This window comes from Azolla caroliniana, unplaced genomic scaffold (assembly GCF_043228905.1).
Source record: "Azolla caroliniana isolate FFs.n. ecotype wild unplaced genomic scaffold, voAzoCaro1.0.p SCAF_3, whole genome shotgun sequence".
Lineage (NCBI taxonomy): Eukaryota > Viridiplantae > Streptophyta > Polypodiopsida > Salviniales > Salviniaceae > Azolla > Azolla caroliniana.
The window spans coordinates 9,437,264-9,451,697 of NW_028230438.1; the positions used below are offsets into that span (position 1 = coordinate 9,437,264).

The 14,434-nt window shown below is 41.2% G+C and overlaps 7 non-coding genes across 7 annotated transcripts; all 7 read right to left on the reverse strand.

Moving 5' to 3' along the window:
- Window positions 1-223: 223 nt before the first annotated feature.
- Window positions 224-295, reverse strand: TRNAP-UGG (transfer RNA proline (anticodon UGG)). Its single transcript has one exon. It is a non-coding gene; the product is annotated as a tRNA-Pro (tRNA).
- Window positions 296-1,588: 1,293 nt separating this feature from the next.
- TRNAP-CGG (transfer RNA proline (anticodon CGG)) lies at window positions 1,589-1,660 on the reverse strand. Its single transcript has one exon. It is a non-coding gene; the product is annotated as a tRNA-Pro (tRNA).
- Window positions 1,661-5,713: 4,053 nt separating this feature from the next.
- On the reverse strand, window positions 5,714-5,785 carry TRNAP-UGG (transfer RNA proline (anticodon UGG)). The gene has a single exon. It is a non-coding gene; the product is annotated as a tRNA-Pro (tRNA).
- A 64-nt stretch (window positions 5,786-5,849) lies between these two features.
- On the reverse strand, window positions 5,850-5,921 carry TRNAP-UGG (transfer RNA proline (anticodon UGG)). Its single transcript has one exon. It is a non-coding gene; the product is annotated as a tRNA-Pro (tRNA).
- Window positions 5,922-9,656: 3,735 nt separating this feature from the next.
- On the reverse strand, window positions 9,657-9,728 carry TRNAP-UGG (transfer RNA proline (anticodon UGG)). Its single transcript has one exon. It is a non-coding gene; the product is annotated as a tRNA-Pro (tRNA).
- Window positions 9,729-9,776: 48 nt separating this feature from the next.
- TRNAP-UGG (transfer RNA proline (anticodon UGG)) lies at window positions 9,777-9,848 on the reverse strand. Its single transcript has one exon. It is a non-coding gene; the product is annotated as a tRNA-Pro (tRNA).
- A 48-nt stretch (window positions 9,849-9,896) lies between these two features.
- Window positions 9,897-9,968, reverse strand: TRNAP-UGG (transfer RNA proline (anticodon UGG)). The gene has a single exon. It is a non-coding gene; the product is annotated as a tRNA-Pro (tRNA).
- Between the last annotated feature and the right edge of the window lie 4,466 nt (window positions 9,969-14,434).

Sequence of the window (14,434 nt, forward strand, 5' to 3'; positions counted from 1 at the left end):
ACCATGCCACTAGACCAACGGCCCTTGTTAACCTCCAACAAACTTCGTTTTTAGTTCAAACTCAAACGCCTGTCGTCGACGAACATGGGGCCATTCTGAGAATTCAACTCTGCACCTCTCACACCCAAATAAAAAATCAAGCCCCTAGACAAAATGCCCTTGATAGCCTACGACTTCGTTTTGAGTTCGAATTCAAACGTCTCTCATTCAGGTTAGGAACTTGGGGGCATTCCGAGAATTGAACTCGGGACCTCTCACACCCAAAGCGAGAATCATGCCACTAGACCAAATGCCCTTGTTAACCTATGACTTCGTTCACAGTTCAAACTCAAACGCCTCTCGTCGAGGTTAGGAATGTGGGGGCATTCCAAGAATTGAACTCGGGACCTCCTGCACCCAAAGCGAGAATCATGCCACTAAACCAAATGCCCTTGTTAACCTATGACTTCGTTCACAGTTCGAACTCAGACGCCTCTCGTCAAGGTTATGAATGTGGGTGCATTCCTAGAATTGACTCCTGATCTGTCGCCCTAGAAGTGACAATCACGCCATTAGACAAAATGCCCTTCTTTACCTACGACTTCGTTCACAGTTCAAACTCAAACGCGCCTCTCATCGAGGTTATCAATGTGGGGCATTCCAAGAGTCGAACTCAGGACCTCTCGCACCCAAATCGAGAGTCATGGTGTCGAACGCCTCTCGCCGAGGTTCGGAACATGGGGGCAATTCGAGAATTGAACTCGGGACCTCTTGCACCCAAAGCGAGAATCATGCCACTAGACCAAATGCCCTTGTTACAACTTCGTTTTCAGTTCGAACTCAAACGCCTCGCGTCGAGGTTAGGTATGTGGGGGCATTCGGAGAATTGAACACAGGATCTCTCGCAACCAAAGCAAGAACCATGCCACTAAACCGACGGCCCTTGTTAACCTACAACAAACTTACTTTTCAATTCGAACTCAAACGCTTATCGTCAAGGAACATGGGGGCATTCCAAGAATTCAACTCCGCACCTCTCACACCCAAATCAAGAATCAAGCCACTAGACCAAATACCCTTGATATCGTTTTGAGTTCGAACTCAAACGTCTCTCGTTCAGGTTAGGAACTTGGGGGCATTACGAGAATTGAACTCGGGGCTTCTCGCACCCAAAGCGAGAACCATACCAGTCGACCAAATGCCCATGTTAACATACAACATTGTTTTCAGTTGGAACTCAAACGCCTCTGATCGAGGTTAGGAACGTGGGCGCATTCCAAGAATTGAACTCGGGAACTCGCGCACCCGAACCGAGAATCATGCGACTCAACCAAATGCCCTTCTTTTGAGTTTGAACTCAAACGGCTCTCATCGAGGTTACGAATGTTGGGGCATTCCGAGAATTGTCCTCGGGACCCCTCACAACCAAAACCAGATTCATGCCAACACCTCTCGTCGAGGTTAGGAACATGGGGGCATTTCGAGAATTGAACTCGGGCCCTCTCACACCCAAAGAGAGAATCATGCCACTAGACCAAATGCCCATGTTAACAAATCATGTCGTTCTCAGTTCGAACTAAGATGCAGATCATCGAGGTTAGGATTGTTGGGGGCATTCCGAGAATTGAACTCGGGACCTCTCGCACCCGAAGCGAGAATCATGCCACTAGACCAAATGCCCTTGTTAACATCCAACATTCTTTTTAGTTGGAACTCAAACGCCTCTCGTCGAGGTTAGGAACGTAGGCGCATTCCAAGAATTGAACTCGGGACCTCGCACACCCGAACCGAGAATCATGCGACACGACCAAATGCCCTTATTTGAGTTTGAACTCAAATGTCTCTCATCGAGGTTACGAATGTTGGGGCATTCTGAGAATTGTCCTCGGGACCTCTCGTAACCAAAACGAGATTCATGCCAATACCTCTCGTCGAGGTTAGGAACGTGGGGGAATTGAACTCGGTCCCTCTCTCACCCAAAGAGAGAATCATGCCACTAGACCAAATGCCCTTGTTAACCAACGAGGTCGTTACCAAATGCCCTTGTTAACCTACGACTTCGTTCACAGTTCGAACTCAGACGCCTCTCATCGAGGTTAGGAACGTGGGGGCATTCCGAGAATTGAACTCGGGACCCCTCGCACCCAAAGCGAGAATTATGCCACTAGACCAAATGCCCTTGTTAACCTACGACTTCGTTCACAGTTCGAACTCAGACGCTTCTCATCGAGGTTAGGAACGTGGGGGCATTCCGAGAATTGAACTCGGGACCCCTCGCACCCAAACCGAGAATCATGCCACTAGACCAAATGCCCTTGTTAACCTACGACTAAAACTCAAACGCCTCTCGTCGAGGCTAGGAACGTGGGGGCATTCCGAGAATTGAACTCGGGACCTCTTGCACGCAAAGCGAGAATCATGCCATTAGACTAAATGCCCTTGTTAATCCAATGATTTAGTACGTGCAAATGGATATGTCAATGGATCTTCCGTACAATTTTTATTTGATTGGGGAAGCTCACACAATTTTGTGAATGATCGTTTGGTTCAGATATGGGGAATCCATCCCACGGTAAGTGATCACACCTATAGGGTGCACTTGGCTGATGGAAGAGTACAATACATCAACGGGGCGATTGATGCATTAGGAATTTGTATTGATAGTTATGTAGAGGAAGTAGACTTCCATGTAATGAATCTTTGTACCACTGATGTAATATTGGGTTATCCCTGGTTTTATAATAAAACTCTTCTTTGTCTATTGATTGGGTTTGTCATTCAATTTCCTTTTGTACTAAACGATTGTACTCATTTTATTTAATGTGTAAATAAACAATCCCTTTCGATTGTTTCCTCTTCATCAATATCTTAGTTGTATTGTTCTTCTTTATTTGATTGTGTACTTTATCCGAACATTCACGTTTATAATATTGATAACATCTCGGGTCAATTGACATATTGTGAACAACAACAACTCGATAATATCTTAAATGGTTTTCATGATGTTGTTCCAAGCGCACTACCACATGGGTTACCTCCTAAACATAATATAGACCATCGTATAGATATTGTACCTGGTGTTGCATCATTTTAGATGGACATAATCACCAACATTATATATGAAAAAAATCATGGATTTGGCAACAGGAATCCGAAGCAGTTCATCGTATTCCAATTGGAAATAATAAATAATAAAAAGAAGAAAATTTGAAAAAAAATAAGGAAAAGTGGATTTTCAACTGAAATCCAATGTAGTGCATCGGATTTCCATTGAAAATCCAGTTTTTAAATTTGATTTATTTATTTATGGGAAAAATAAAAATACAACAAAAAAGAAAATTTGGAAAAAAATAAGAAAAACTGGATTTTCTACTGAAGTCTGATTTACTATATCAGATTTCCATTGAAAATCCAATTTTAGAATTTTTATTTATTTATTTATGGGAAAGAAAAACTCTTAACAAATAAGAAAAAGTGGACTTTCAATTGAACTACAAAGCAATCCATCAGATTTATGTTGAAAATCCATTTTTGCAATTTTTGCTTATTTATTTATGGCCAAAAAAAAAAATGCAGAAAAATTAAAATAAATAGATTCTCAACTAAAATCCAATGCACTACATCATATTCTAGCTCTATAGACTAAAATCCGATGGATTGCATTGGATTACAGTTGAAAATACATTTTTTCCATTTTTTAAAAATTTTTTTTATAGAAAAAATGAAAACATATGAAAAAAAATATCAACAAATTGGATTTTCAACGGAAATTCGATGCATTACATCGGATTCTTTCTGTGTAGATTAAAATCCAATGCGGTGCATCAGATTTTAGAGATTCTTTTTTCTTGTTTCTTTTTTGTATGGGAAAAAAATATAGATTTTCAACTGAGATCCAATGCATTACATTGGATTCTACCTTTATCGACTAAACTTTGCTGCAATACAACAAATTTCAATTGATAATACATTATTTAAAATTTTAATATTTTTAATCTTGTTATGGAGAAAATGACAAAATCAATAAATAATGAAAAAAATAAAAACTTTGCGTATTTTCAACTAAAATCCAATGCTATGAATCAACTTCTAGATCTATAAAGTAAAATACAATGCAATGCATCAGATTTGAGATTAAAATTCAAGGTTTTTTAAATTTGTTTTATTTTTTAAAGATATTTAAAAAGTGTATTTTCAATTGAAATCCACAGCACTATATCATATTTTAGTCTATATAGCAAGAATTCGATCCAATGCATTATGTCTCAGTCGAAAATGCAAGAGTATTTTTTTAATGGAAAAGTTTTAAAACATTCCAATACATACAACATAAAAAATTCTAGATGTATAGAGAAAAATTTGAAATAGTGCATCAGATCTAGATGGAATGAATTGGATTTCTATTTGATATCAAAGGGTTACTATGAAGGTCTAAGAAAAACAAAAATATATCTTTATGCCATTTTTTCGTTTTAAATGATTTGGGTAGAAGGTTTCTCTCACATAATCAAATATCGTAAATAGAAAGTACATAATTAAATATCATAACCAAAAAGTTAAGAAGAAAGAATGCATCAAGCATATCTACTCTTATATTGGATAATTTTTATATACTAGTGTATTGCAATTGGATGAAGACAATGCATTAGTTGCCATTGATGATGAGGATGAGACCTGATAAACTCCTACTAGTTCATCTAATCAGTCTGAAGATGATGGCATAAACTTGAAAAACGATTGTCTTGATACGTTAAAACTATAAATATTGTATTGTACATCAAGATTTGGATTCATGAATTTCTATAAATATTGGTGTTAGTCATTTTGGACATTCATTTGTAAGTTTGGCATGTCGATTATTTAGGCTTTTTTTTTAACACCTAACTTTTCGTACACGCTAGAAATCAATACATTTCTAAAAATCCTTTACGCACGTGGCACCCCTATTTGTGAATCACCCTAATTTGTGTCATTTTTTAATGCGCAGTTCTCAAAATGCAACATATTACCTATTTCAAATGTCCCCGTGTTATTAGTAAAGTTCGGGATTTAAACCTAGGACCTCTCGCACCCAAAGCCAGAGTCATACCACTAGACCAAATGCCGTTGTAAATCTATTAATTTGTTTTTGTTTAGAACTAAACTAAAACGCCACATTTCGAGAATTGAACTCGAGACCTCTCGCACCAAATACCCTTTTTAACCTACGAGTTCGTTTTCAGTTCGAACTCAAACGCCTTTCGTCGAGGTTAGGAACGTGGGGGCACTCCGAGAATTGAACTCGGGAACTCTCACAACAAAAGCGAGAACTATGCCACTAGACCAAATGCCCTTGTTAACCTACAACAACCTTGTTTTCAGTTCAAACTCAAACTCTTGTCGTCGAGGAACACGGGGGCATTCCGAGAATTGAACTCGGGGCCTCTCGCACCCAAAGCAAGAATCATGCCACTTGACCAAATGCCCTTCTTAAGGTACAACCTTGTTTTGAGTTCGAACTCAAACGCCTCTCGTAGAGGTTAGGAATGTGGGGGCATTCCGAGAATTCAACTCGGGACCTCGCGCACCCAAACCGAGAATCATGCCACTCAACCAAATGCCCTTGTTTTGAGTTCGAACTCAAACGGCTCTTGTCGAGGTTACGAACGTCAGGGCATTCCGAAAATTGTCCCCGGGACCTCTCGCAACCAAAACCAGATTAACGCCAACACCTCTCGTCGAGGTTAGGAACGCGGGGGCATTCCGAGAATTGAACTCGGGACCTCTCGCACCCAAGCCGAGAATCATGCCACTAGACCAAATGCCCTTGTTAACGTATGACTTCGTTCTCAGTTCGAACTGAGAGGCCTCTCGTCGAGGTTAGGAACGCGGGGGCATTCCGAGAATTGAACTCGGGACCTCTCGCACCCAAGGCGAGAATCATGCCAATAGACCAAATGCCCTTGTTAACCTACGACTTCGTTCTCAGTTCGAACTGAGACGCCTCTCGTCGAGGTTAGGAACGCGGGAGCGTTCAGAGAATTGACTCTTGACCTACTTCGTTCTCAGTTCGAATTGAGACGCCTCTCGTCGAGGTTAGGAACGGGGGGCGTTCGGAGAATTGACTCTTGACCTGTCAACCCCAAAGCGAGAATCATGCCACTAAACCAAATGCCCTTGTTAACCTACGCCTTCATTCATAATTTGAACTCAGAGGCCTTTCATCGAGGTTAGGAATGTGGGGCATTCCGATAATTGAACTCGGGACCTCTCGCACCCAAAGCGAGAATCATGCCACTAGACCAAATGCCCTTGTTACGACTTTGTTTTCAGTTCGAACTCAAACGCCTCGCGTCGAGGTTAGGAACGTGGGGGCATTCGGAGAATTGAACACGGAACCTCTCGCACCCAAAGCGAGAATTTTCCACTAGACCAAATGCCCTTGTTAACCTATGACTTCGTTTTCAATTTGAACTCAAACGCCTCGTGTCGAGGTTAGGAATTGTTACCCTACGACTTCGTTTTGAGTTCGACCTCAAACTTAGCCCCTCGTCGAGGTTAGAAATATGGGGGCATTATAAGAATTGAACTTGGGACCTCTCGCACCTAAAGGGAGAATCATGCCACTAGACCAAATGCGCTTTATAACCACATGACTTCGTTTTCAGTTCGAACTCAAATGCCTCTCGTCGAGGTTAGGAGTGTGGGGGCATTCCGAAGTATGGAACTCGGGACCTCTCGCACCCAAAGTGAAAATCATGCCACTAGACCAAAGGCCCTTGTTAAACTATGACTTTGTTTGTTCGAGGTTAGGAACGTGGGATATTCGAAGAATTGAACTCGGGACCTCTCGCACCCAAAGCGAGAATCATGCCACCAGACCAAATGCCCTTGTTAACTAACGACTTCGTTTTCAATTCAGACTCAAACGCCTCTTGTCGAGGTTAGGAATTATTAACCTATGACTTTGTTCGAACTCAAACTCAGCCTCTCATCGATGTTAGGAACGTGGGGGCATTCCGAGAATTGAACATGGAACCTCTTCCACCCAAAGCGAGAATCATGCCATTAGACTAAATGCCCTTGTTAACCCAATGATTTAGTATGTGCAAACGGGTTTGTCAATGGATCTTCCGAACAATTTTTATTTGATTGGGGAAGCTCACACAATTTTGTGAATGATCGTTTGGTTCAGATATGGGGAATCCAACCTACCGTAAGTGATCACACCTATAGGGTGCACTTGGCTGATGGAAGAGTACAATACATCAACGGGGCGATTGATGCATTAGGAATTTGTATTGATAGTTATGTAGAGGAAGTAGACTTCCATGTAATGAATCTTTGTACCACTGATGTAATATTGGGTTATCCCTGGTTTTATAATAAAACTCTTCTTTGTCTATTGATTGGGTTTGTCATTCAATTTCCTTTTGTACTAAACGATTGTACTCATTTTATTTAATGTGTAAATAAACAATCCCTTTCGATTGTTTCCTCTCCATCAATATCTGAGTTGTATTGTTCTTCTTTATTTGATTGTGTGCTTTATCCGAACATTCACGTTTATAATATTGATAACGTCTCAGGTCAATTGACATATTGTGAACCACAACAACTCGATAAAATAAATGATTTTCATGATGTTTTTACGAGTGAACTACCACATGGGTTACCTCCTAAACGTAATATAGACCATCGTATAGATATTGTACCTGGTGTTGCACCAATATGTATACCTCCTTATCGCTTAAGTCGATCAGAAGAGGATGAGGTATTTGAGCAACTGAACGATTATTTACGAATGGGATATATACGTTATAGTAAATCTCCATGGGGTGCACCTGTTCTTTTGGTAAAAAGAAAGAGGGCACGTGGGGTATGTGTATTAATTACCGACGCTTGAATAAAGTGACGATCAAGAATCCGTATCCATTGTCCCCAGCTAACGATCTAATTGACCATCTCCAAGGAGCTTGGCATTTCGTATGCAGTATGGCCATTATGAGTTTTTGGTTATGCCTTTTGGTTTGACCAATGCTCCGGCTACATTTCAACAAGAAATGAATGACATTTCCGAGAACTTGGAAAATTTGTCATTATTTTCTTGGATGATATTTTAGTTTATAGCCGTACGTTACAAGAAAATGCTAAACATGTCTGCTTTGTTTTACAAACATTGCGTGAAAAATAGTTTTATGCGAAGATCTCAAAATGTGAGTGCTTCAAGAAATCAATTACTTATCTTGGACATCTCAGAACCGAACGAGAAGTTGAAATTGATCCTTCTCGCATCGAGAAAATCAAGCTTTGGCCCACTCTTCGGAATATTCGAGAAGTTCGATTATTCCTTGGTTTTGTCCGGATTTTGCGAAAATCCCTTCGTAATTACTCCCAATTGATGACAACGTTTACGGATTTTCTAAAAGGTCAAACGCGTAAGTCTACAAAACCTATTATGTGGAATGCTACAGTAGACCTCGCCTTTAAGGAACTCAAGGACCTGGTGTGCAAGACTCCTTCGCTTCTTTTACTTGATCCTTCAAAACCTTTTGAGGTTGAAACGGATGTAAGCGATTATGCTATAGGTGTATTCTTATATCAAGATGGTAAACCAATAGCGTTCGAGAGTAAGAAACTTGATTCTGCGCAATGTCAATATACCGTTCCAGAAAAGGAGTTATTTGCAATTATACATGCGCTCAAGACATGGCGCCATTATCTTTATAGCAATCGCTTTGTGGTAACTATGAACCACGAGTCCTTGAAATATTTTTGTGACCAACAAGACCTGAAAGGTCGTAAGGCACGATGGGCTGATCTCATCTAGGACTTTGATTTTTCCATACGATATCGGAAAGGTTCCATGAACATTGTCGCTGATGCACTAAGTCACATCCGTTAAGTTAACATGCTTAGCTTAACTAAAAAAACATCAGATCTTTATGATCACCTTCGAGGAAAGTATCTTGATGACAGTTATTTTGCGAAATACTAGGCCAGAGTTGAGTCTAGAACAGACACCACCACATCCTTGAAGGAATACTTCCACATTGCTAACGATATGCTCTACCGCAATGGGAAGGTTTGTGTTCCAGATTTACCTGAGGTCAAAAAGATGATTCTTTTTTAATGCCATGACGCACCCTCAGCAGGGCACCCTAGAATACATCATACACTCGTTCTCATCTCCACTCCATTTTATTGGCCTAAGATGTGTTCAAACATACATAGCTATGTGACTAAATCTCACCAATGTCAGGTTAACAAAGTTGAGCGACTTAAAGCCGCAGGACTTTTACATCCCTTCGACATTCCTAATAATAAGTGGGAAAGTATATCCACGGATTTTATTGTTAGCCTTCCTCGCACCCAAAAAGGTCATGATGCCATCTAGGGAACACCTCTCGTCGAGGTTGGAACGTGGGGGCATTCCAAGAATTGAACTCGGGACATCTTGCAACCAAAGCGAGCATCATGCCACTAGACCAAACTCCCTTGTTAACCTACGACTCCGTTTTCAGTTCGAACTCGAACACCTGACGTCAACGTTAGGAACGTGGGGGCATTCCGAGAATTGAACTCGAGACATCTCGCAGCCAAAGAGAGGATCATGCCACTAGACCAAACTCCCTTGTTAACATACAACTTCGTTTTCAGTTCAAACTCGAACGCCTCTCGTCGACATTAGGAACGTGGGGGCATTCCGAGAATTGAACTCGGGACCTCTCGCACCCAAAGCGAGGATCATGCCACTAGACCAAATGCCCTCGTTAACCTACGACTTCATAATGCCTCTCGTCGACATTAGGAACGTGGGGGCATTCCGAGAATTGAACTCGGGACCTCTCGCACCCAAAGCGAGGATCATGCCACTAGACCAAATGCCCTCGTTAACCTACGACTTCATAATGCCTCTCGTCGACATTAGGAACGTGGGGGCATTCCGAGAATTGAACTCGGGACCTCTCGCACCCAAAGCGAGAATCATGCCACTAGACCAAATGCCCTCGTTAACCTATGACCAAATGCCCTCGTTAACCTATGACTTCGTTTTCAGTTCTATTCAAACGCCTCGTGTTGAAGTTAGGAACGTGGGGGCATTCCGAGAATTGAACTCAGGATCTCTCGCCCCCAAAGCGAGAATCATGCCACTAGACCAAATGCCCTTGCTAAGCTACGACTTCGTTCATAGTTCGAACTCAAATGCTTCTCATCGAGGTTAGGAAAGTTGTCATGGAGAAAATCGTCCTTAGGTGGATTCAGGGAATTAGGTGCGTGAATCGGCGCTTATGCGTGTCCACGCAAACCAACACTTTGTGCATAACTAGGAATAGGCCGGCGTAATGTGAATATCCTAGGTAGAATATATGAATAGGTTAGTAAATGGAAGTGGATCTTTGTCCGAAGGTACAAAGAATTAAGGTGATGTGACCAGGATGTAATGGTCCCTCCCCGATGGCCTATAAAAGGAAGGTGTTACGGGCATGACCATATAATATCCCGTGGTGAGAATTGACCGTAGTATTCTATACACGTGGATAAGTGTGAGGGTTAAACGAGAGTGTAAAGAAGGGGAGGATTACTTTTAATCCTTGGGATTGAGACCACCCATTAGGTCAAGTGTGAACTTGCCTGGGGGCCTTGGGTATCGCTATAAATAAGAGGCCTAGCTACCCTCATTTCATCATCTTTTGACTACATCGAGACTCTGCTCTTGTGGTGGGTCAACTCTTGTAGCGAGCGCGCTAGCACAAGGTATGACTCGACGCCACGGTGGTGGTATGGGACGCCGATCGAGGCTCGAGTCCGTCTCGATCCCTTCGCTCGGGGATGGTCGGGTGGATCGGCACCCTTCTTTCTCTTTCTCCTTTCTATCTAGCATTTGTTTATCCTTATCTTAAGCTTACTTTAGTACTTAGATCTCTAATATTTGGTATCAAATTTATGTACTAATGTTTCTTTGTTTTTCATTTGTCGTTTGATTGATGGTGATCGATCGATGTGCGGTCGGCCTTGATCCAGACAACGATCAACAAAGAACTTCGGTAACTCTTTCCAGAATTTTTTTTCTATTCTCTCTTCTCCCATCTAATCATGTGTTTAGTTTATATGTCATTTTTTTTCATTAAGTCAATGATGTTGTAGTGATCTTTAATTGATTATCTAAAACGTTTACATATGTGCACGAGGTCAATACCTCGTTTGACATATTAATAATATGTGATGAGTGTCGTATGCTTACGAGGTTAATACCTCAATTACGTATTACGTTCACGAACATATGTTACGTTTGCGTATGAGTTTAATACCTTGATTTGTTGTAAACGATATGCGGTTGGTCTCGTATGCGTAAGAGGTCAATACCTCAATTGCGTATTACGATGATCTCTTATTTGTGGATGTTTCGTGTGCGTAGAGGTATATACCTCGATTACGTATCTCGATCACATCATTTGTGGCTATTTAATATAACGATATGTTTAATATAGGCATATGTGGTCACATATATACGTATTTGATCGTATATATGTGATAAGTAAACATATGTGTATATTCGTTATTACGTGATTATGTCGAAAGTTGTCCTTGTCAGGAAAAGGATGTTGGTGTCCGTCCTCACATTTTTGTGAGAATGGTGTTGTCACCATCCCTTTTTCAACAATTTTTTATTGTTGATAACCCCGTTGATGACCTCGATTTCGTTACGTAAAGAAACGCCAATAGCCATAATGATGTTGAGTACGTAGGGCTTGACCCACTTCAAGTGAGGTCGCTCCAATGACGCACGTATCCAACATCCCTCCCTCGTTACATGGATACGATGCCACCATGAGCTCGTTCTTACAAGAGGCATTCGTAACGACGTGACCATGTGATGGCCCACGTGAGCCTACTACGAAACGAGGGCTCATTTGGCTTGACCATTAGGTTGCACTTTGGTGTATGCCATCGTAATTACGAGACTTGAGGTTAGGTAACGTACCAACATAGTTTTGGTAAATGAGGGCAAAATAAGGACCCTTGACATATATGTTCTTTGAGAAAAAACATATATGATCTCGCATATCTCTTATACGCATCAAACATTAAGCATTCAAGAAGAGCAACTTACTTGGTTGGCTCAAGTGTTTAATGTATTTGTTCTCAAGGTCTCGAGTTCAAATATGACCAAGACCATACAACATCCTTGATACATATGAATATAACACATGTTTAGACTTAAGGTCTAAGTGCACCTTGGGCTCCTCGTAATAGGACTTAAAGAGCCGAAACCACATATGTGGGCACCGAAACATTTTTTTCGTGTATAAACTATTCATGACGCGAACATACATGGTTGAGCCTCGGGGAGCCACCATGAAAAAATCGATATAGAGATCAGGGAAAGACATTTACTTGTCACCCCCATGGTTTTTAAAGCACCTTTGTGTTACCATAGTAACCTGATCTTCAACCTCATCTCATACGTCTAGAGGGGTATTGATGTGAGATCATGATATCGATTAATGTTTGCCCATGATATGTTTACATCACGACATGATGTTATGACTATCTCTCTAACCTTATCCTATTTCTTTTCCAAAAATAATCTTTAATGGCTAAAATTAACGACCCGATGTCATCCGCTCAAGCGGAAGGAACTCAAGGGAATCCTCCTGGACAAATGTCCACTGAGATGTATTTGGCACAAATAAACCAATACCTTAGTTTCACCGCTCAACAGATGACCGAACTTCGGCAATCTCAAAGTGCTCTCGAGGCACGTGTCATTAGTCTACAACATGAGACTAATAGACTTGATGAGCGACAAGGTGGACCATCATTTGTCGTTAAGCCATTTACGGGAGACAAAAAGGAAAGAACCGAAGAAGCAATTTGCACATCACTAGGACGATGGGAGTCTCATTTTGAGCTCTATCCCACGCCAGATAGTACGAAGATTGCATATGTTGGCCGAGAACTCGGGGGTAAGGCCGCCGCCTGGTGGCGTGGGCTCCGTACTATGGGGAAATTGCCCGATACCTGGACAGATTTTGTCACGATTTTTAAGGGCCAATTTCTGCAACCTCCCTCTCGAACCGAGGCAGCACAAGCTTTAATGAACCTCTTTAGCAGGAAATTTTCCTCACTAGAAGACTATGTTCACCATGCTAGAACCCAAATCCAAAAATCAGGTCTAGAAGGGGACAATTGGTTGATAGCTTGTTTTGTCAATGGCATCCCCAATTCGGACTATCACTGGATAGTGCACGATAAGGATCCAAAATCCTTCGAAGAGGCCGTTGAAATAGTTCTTCCCTATCAACGCACTTCGAAGAAGGACCACAACAAACCCAACGAAGCGCCCGGGACTAAGCAGTCGCAATTTGTTGGGAAACGCAAGACACCCAACGAATTCCTGGATCGCGATTGTAAGCGACAACATCCTTTTTGCCTATTCTGCAAAAAGAAGGGTCATGCAAAATATCAATGTCGAAAGCTCCAACGGAAAGAGCACAACAACAAAGCTGAAGCTGCAGACCAGAAAGGTCAGATTCCTAATGTCCTTCAGGTCTATACACATCATTTAAGTAATTGTCAATGTTCTTTCCCTCACTATGTATTGGGTCCCAATGATTTACTACGTGCAAACGGGTATATCAATGGATCTCCCGTACAATTTTTATTTGATTCGGGAAGCTCACACAATTTTGTGCATGATCGTTTGGTTCAGATATGGGGAATCCAACCCACCGTAAGTGATCACACCTACACGGTGCACTTGGCTAATGGAAGAGTACAATACATCAACGGGGCGATTCATTCATTAGGAATTTCTATTGATACTTATATAGAGGAAGTAGACTTCCATGTAATGAATCTTTGTACCACCGATGTAATACTGGGTTATCCCTAGTTTTATAATAAAAACTCTTCTTTATTTATTGATTGGGTTCGCCATTCCATTTCTTTTGTACTAAACGATTGTACGCATTTTATTCAATGTTTAAAAAAACAATCCTTCTCGATTGTTTCCTCGTGTCCATCAATATCCGAGTTGTCTTGTTCTACGTTATTTTATTGTGTACTTGATCCGGACATTCAAGTTTACAATATCGATAATGTCCCGGTTCAATTAATATATTTTGAACAACAACAACTTGATGAAATCTTAAATGATTTTCATGATGTTTTTCCAAGTGAACTACCTGATGGGTTACCTCCTAAACGTAATATAGACCATCGTATAGATATTGTACCTAGTGTTGCACCAATAAGTATACCTCCCTATCGCTTAAGTCGATCTGAAGAAGATGAGGTATCTAAGCAACTCAAGGACTATTTACGAATGGGTTATATACGTTATAGTAAATCTCCATGGGGTGCACCAGTTCTCTTGGTTAAAAAGAAAGAGGGCACATGGCGTATGTGTATTAATTACCGACGCTTCAATAAAGTGACGATCAAGAATTCGTACCCATTGCCCCGTACT